Genomic DNA, 6,005 nt, shown 5'->3' on the forward strand with positions numbered 1-6,005 from the left:
TAGACCCACATCTCTTAAAGATTGCAGCCCCCGTCATTGCTGAACCTTTAACTCACATTTTTAATTTAACATTCTGCTCTGGTTCTATTCCAGAAGTCTGGAAATCAGCCCTAGTGACCCCTTTACATAAAGGAGGAGACCCAAGTGATTTGAATAACTATAGGCCAATCTCCAAGCTTCCATGTTTAGCTAAGATGTTAGAATCCTTTGTAAATGAAGAGCTTCGTTCCTTTTTGTCATCTTATTCTATATTAAGTCCTTATCAATCTGGGTTCAGAGCTATGGAGTGAGGATTGTCTCAAAATGATTTAAATATATATAAAAGGATATATATACATACATTTATAAATATCCAAATACAAAATACAAATATAAAAATGTGACATACAAATAAATAAACAAATTTATATAAATAAACGTATCTTTGTAAATATATTTTCGAGATTTGAAAATAAATATGCTTGACTTTGTATGTGGAATCTGCATTTGTGAATCTCCTTTTTGCTTTTATGTCGATGACGTAATTTTGAGACATTCCTACTGCACACCAAGATCCACAAATAAATACCACTAGATTTGAATGCGAAGACACCCTCCACTGAACAACCAGCAGATGGCAGTGTTGTACAACATGTCTGTTATCAACTGATAGCAACTGAATCTTTCTGACGCTGTTTTTCCTAGTTCAGTTCAGTCAAGTGGTCTATGACTAGCAGGATTAACGACTATGTTCTAATTTTATATCTCTTCAAACTCCTCAAATTAAATCTGAATTTGGTAAATTAGCTTTTACATTTTTTGCATCTAATAAATGGAACAAATTGCAAGAGTTATTGAAATTAGGTTTGTGTCACTAGACCAATTCAAGGGTATAATTGATGATATGGCTGTTGGACAATGTTCTTGCTTTGACTGATATTTTAGACCTTTTATATCATCATTATTATTATTTATACATTCCCCTTCTTTTCTTTGTATTTATTATTATTATTATTTTTATTTGATTTTTGTTATGACCGCCACTAAGCGGTCATATAATGATTGTCCAATTTTTTTTTTTCCCCCAGTCATCTACTTCCTGAATTTTTGGTCAACGATACCCGGGACACCGAAACACCGGTGCACATGAAATTTGGTGGGTATGTAGCCCCACTAGACTTTTACGGAAAAAATTTGTTTCGTCCCCAGGGGCCACTCCACACACCCCCGAACCGCAAAAAAAGCAGTTTTTCCTAAATAACTACCTGAACCGTGGCACTGAGGATGAAGAATCTTTTATGGTATGTTGGGCTGAAGGGCCCACATCAACCTGACCCATAATCACTCATTTGTGATTTGCACCCCACCCCCCCCCCGTAAAAAATGAAAATGCAATATTATTCTGCTTTAATCGCCCCTATCTGGAGTTAAGATGTTCAGAACTGCACCAAATTTTATGTGTTTGATTGACCTGCCATTCTCTGGGGGTATGCCAAGTTTCGTAGAATTTCATCCATGGGGGGGGGGGTCTAAAAAAAATTAGGTTATGTGTACATTTAGTGACTGTACACTCATTGGCCTGTAGATGGCAGTGCACACATAGACACATGCACACACACAGAGGCACCCACATACTATCGGTATTAGAACGGCCGATACATAATTACAAATTCAGTAGGATTAAAAGAAAGCCGAAATAAATATTCATCATCATCATCATCATGGCTGCATTTCCAGTATTGGCGATAAGTAGTCGTTTGTCCACTAGATGGCGCATCGTTGCAGTGAGACGTAATTTTGTTGGAAGTTAAAAGTGGGTTGGAAAAACAATGGACGCTTCCTACAAGTACTGTAGTTTACCGCAGAGAACGTCTAATAAGGATAGGAGGATATTCACATGAAATGTAATTCCCATTTCTTCTTGAAGGCGAAATAAATCTAAGGAAGTTTATCATGCTTGGACATGCTTGTTTTTTTTTACTGCAGGTACGTTAATCTTATAATATCAATAAGGACCTAGGTAATGTTACCGTTAGCATTGGTTGAGTGATGGAGTGATTGATTGATTGATTGCATTTGTAGAAAACTATAAATGCGGTTATACCAAGCAAATTGATAGCAGCACTGTAATTGTATCTTTCGACTGTCATTTGTTGCACGTGCTACAAAAATCATTCTGTGCAATGGAAGATTTACCAACGTTACACCGGTCTGATACAGTTTTGCCTATACATGCGTGAGACTGAGACGCCTGTTTATTTGTTTTAAGTGCAGGGTATGAGAGGGGAATCAATGTGCTTTGATTGCAGCTTGGTAGTTGTAGTCTGTGAAATTAAAAAGCACGTGTGTGTGAAGTATCCATACAATGACACCTTCATTTCATTATGGCTGCTTTAGCAACACACCTTAGTGGGTCCCATTTAGAAGTGGCTACTTCATTCGCGCTTTCCTTGACTCATGGAGCTGCGTGAATTTTATTACAACTTTTCGCCACGATATGGCAATTTAAGTCCGCTTGATACTGTAAGGCGTAAGCCATTGTTCCAAAGGAGATTTTATTTGTGTCGCCAGCATAGCCTATTGACAATTTATGTTGTAAATAGGCCTACCTTATAAGCCTACCTGTAGCTTAGGGAAGCTAACAGCTTTCTATTAGGATCTAGTTTGTTAGTTACAGTTTTTTCATAACTCCCTGATGCATTTTTGCATTTAGAATAGCCAGAGCGTGGATATCTGAATCGGAAAATTAAACAATATCGGGTGCCTATGGACTAGGCTGGGTGAACCCAGCCTGATCTGCCCGCTATTTATTTTTTGATTTCTTAAAAGATTGAGCTTGGTCTGGTGAAAGCCAGACTAGCCATGGACCTCAGTTACACAATGCAAGGGAACATGAATCAGCCTATATTTGCACGAACAATAACGGACAACAGCTCTTCAACTTTGGCCCGTTAAAATGTGTATGAACAGTCTAGCGACGCATTTCATCAAGGCCCATTTGGACATGTCAGTTATTTGCACCACTGGTTAGATGTAAAACAGCATTTCGTTTCAGACTACTGTTACTTAATTTGTGCATTGACAATAAAGTATCACATGAACTAAAGATGACTAAAATCTTATGTAGAAGAAAAAACATTCACAAAAAATCCATCCATCCAAAAATGACCTTTGTTTTTGATAGCTGTTGAAAACGGCATGGAACTGACAGAGATGTTTTTTGTTTATAAATAAATAAATAAAATTATGCTGATACCTTTTGCTTTTCCCAAATACAATGTAGCCTACAGGTGTAAGTGACCTTTCATCAATCCAGTTGCAATGGATGAACTGTGATGAACTGCCCTACTTGTGATTGTTTAGATATTTTAAAGGTTTTATAACAATGCTACATCTTCTTTGGCTATTCTACAATCTATTCACCTTTTCAGCACCAGTAGGCTACTTTCTGTGCAGCCGCACTCACACTAAACAAGCATACACAAAAGTTTCAAGAGTGGGGGATCGAGTAAAAGATGGAGACAAATTGAAGTGTGATTTATTTTCGCGGAACGGATGTACAGGACTGAGCGGCGGTCATATTTTGTACCGCTATGCAGTACATCTAGTTATTATTATTATTTGCCTTTTGTATCTTTTATTGTTCTTGTTTTGTTGTTTTGATTATTGTTGTTGTTTTGTAACTCAGGGCATTGCTGTAAAAGAGCTTGATGCTCAGTCAGTTTCTCCCTGAATAAAAAACGGTTGATGATGAGTTAGCAAAAGTATTTTGAATAGCATACTTTGTGACATTCATACAATAACAATAGGAATACAATCTGTAGAATCATGCATCATTCCATTGTATGAATACATTCATGCCTAGGGTAATGGGGTGTGAGTAAACATCTAACATTATTGAGGCCTATTCTATTAAAGTATTATGTAGGCTTAGACACTAGTCCGAATCAGTTTTAACACGGATTTTCGGAACAAATCCGATCCGCGTCCACAAACGCCGTATCAGTTTCACGGTATATATGATGTGCGTCCACATTTCTCCATTGATTTGTAAATCTCTAGGCCGTTCACCCTTTGCCAAGTTCTGCATCCTTCATCCTTGATTACTAGCAGAGCCCGTTTACGGAGAGCCGGATCACTCCCTATTAACTCCATTGTACCGGCAATCTGTTGCAGTTCCGCTAGAGGCGATCACGAATAAGTGCAAAAACAATGGGGGTCTATGGAGCTAGACGGCTAAATGTGTCTCTTTCACCTGGTTGAGGTTGAGAAATCAAAGATTTGATTGTGGTTTCTGCAAGCTCAATATGGATTATAGGCCAAAAGTTGAATGAACGAGTAGTCACGTCCTTTCGATTTCTTACAGATTGGGTCGTTGTTACCCACAACACACTAGCTTTCTGCTAATGAATGACGTCACTGACACATTTGAAAGGCTTTTTAGAACAAATAAGTGACTCAAAAAATATAATACTCAGCGGTTTGTATTTTTTCTGCCCCCTCTTTCGACTGCAACATTCAAATTTCTGGGCAAAAAATTATATCCCGAGAAAAGTGGATTTGAGGGGTACAGCTCCATAGACCTCCATTCATTCTGCACTTATTCGTGAGCGCCCTCGCGGAAATTGTCGAACGTTTGCGCCTCTCGTTCCGAACTTCTATACTCTTTGTTAACCCTCTCTGTCCTTATGTTACTGTTGCTAGGTCAGATAAACAATGGCCATGCAGTGTTAAAAACCTGCATTACAATTCTTAATTCTGATTCTTGAAAATCATGATAAATGTACAGTCAACAAGTATGGATACAAGGAGAGAAATAACCATCAGATAAAATCTGCAAAATGTTTGCCAAGTTTATTGCCTGGGTGCAATAGATTGCTCGCATGCTACTAACTTATAATTCCCATTATAATGCCAGCCAGGTCTTTGTCTGCTAAAATGAATGAACAAAATAGCCTACCACACAGTGCTTCTAATGATCAAGAGGGATTTATTTGTCACATACACAGTTACAGTATAAACATAACTGTATACAGCGTCTTTGAATGAAGTTGCATTATCCGTTGCCATTCACTGTAGGCTACTCGTCAAATTAATAAATTTAGTTTACTTCTTGAAAGGCATCATCACGTGAAACGAGCACAACGAACCAGGGAAGGGAACATGGGCTTGTACATCATCTCTTTTCAGATGGTTCCGCAACACACCGTCCACATTCGTCCGATACGGTTCCGGTGCAAAATGAGTTTGGAGTCTCCAGCAGATCCAAACTGCTCCTCTCCAGGGAATCGGATGCAACAGTCTAATGTGGACGGGAGTGCGAATCGTAACAAAGGTGTGTCGGATACAAATTAATCTGAGCTAGTGTGGACATGGTGGAAGACAGAGAGACACTCTAGTCTGGATGGCATGGTGTCCATAGCCCACTGAAGTTTGAGGGTGATGATCGGCTACAGGAAAAGAAGAACGTCCAACTCTGATGATTTGTGTGAAGTTTTTAAGCCCCCCTAAAGAATTTGTTTACCTTACAATAACTTTTCCAAAATAATTTTGATGGCACATAAACTCTCAAAGGGGCACTACGCAGGGTTTTCACCTTAATATAACCTTTACGAAGCCAATTTGATGGAAACGAACTTGTAATAGGGGAATCATTCACCGAGCATAGCATAGCCGTAGCGAGTCGCTAACAAGAGAACCAGCATGCAACTTCAAGAATAGTCAACCCGAAGACATCTCGTGAGAATCGTGAAACATTACCTTGTCAGTAGATATAGCTCTTTGGAGATAGTTTTTTTCCTGTTGCCTTCGCCTTCACAACAAAAGCATTTTCATTGTGTACAGGGCGAACAAGCCACAAGAAGTAGGCTATTTACAATGGCAGAGTAAAATATAAATATATCGGGGAGCCATAGACTGGTCAAAAATACCTGAAACTGCATAGTATACCTTTAATAGGGTGAACGGCACTACTGCCTCACTCTGAGCAGGGCTTATCACTTCTAAAATAGGCAAGCGATAAGCAG

The sequence above is a fragment of the Alosa sapidissima genome, chromosome 1 (genome assembly GCF_018492685.1).
Source record: "Alosa sapidissima isolate fAloSap1 chromosome 1, fAloSap1.pri, whole genome shotgun sequence".
In the NCBI taxonomy this organism is placed as follows: domain Eukaryota; kingdom Metazoa; phylum Chordata; class Actinopteri; order Clupeiformes; family Clupeidae; genus Alosa; species Alosa sapidissima.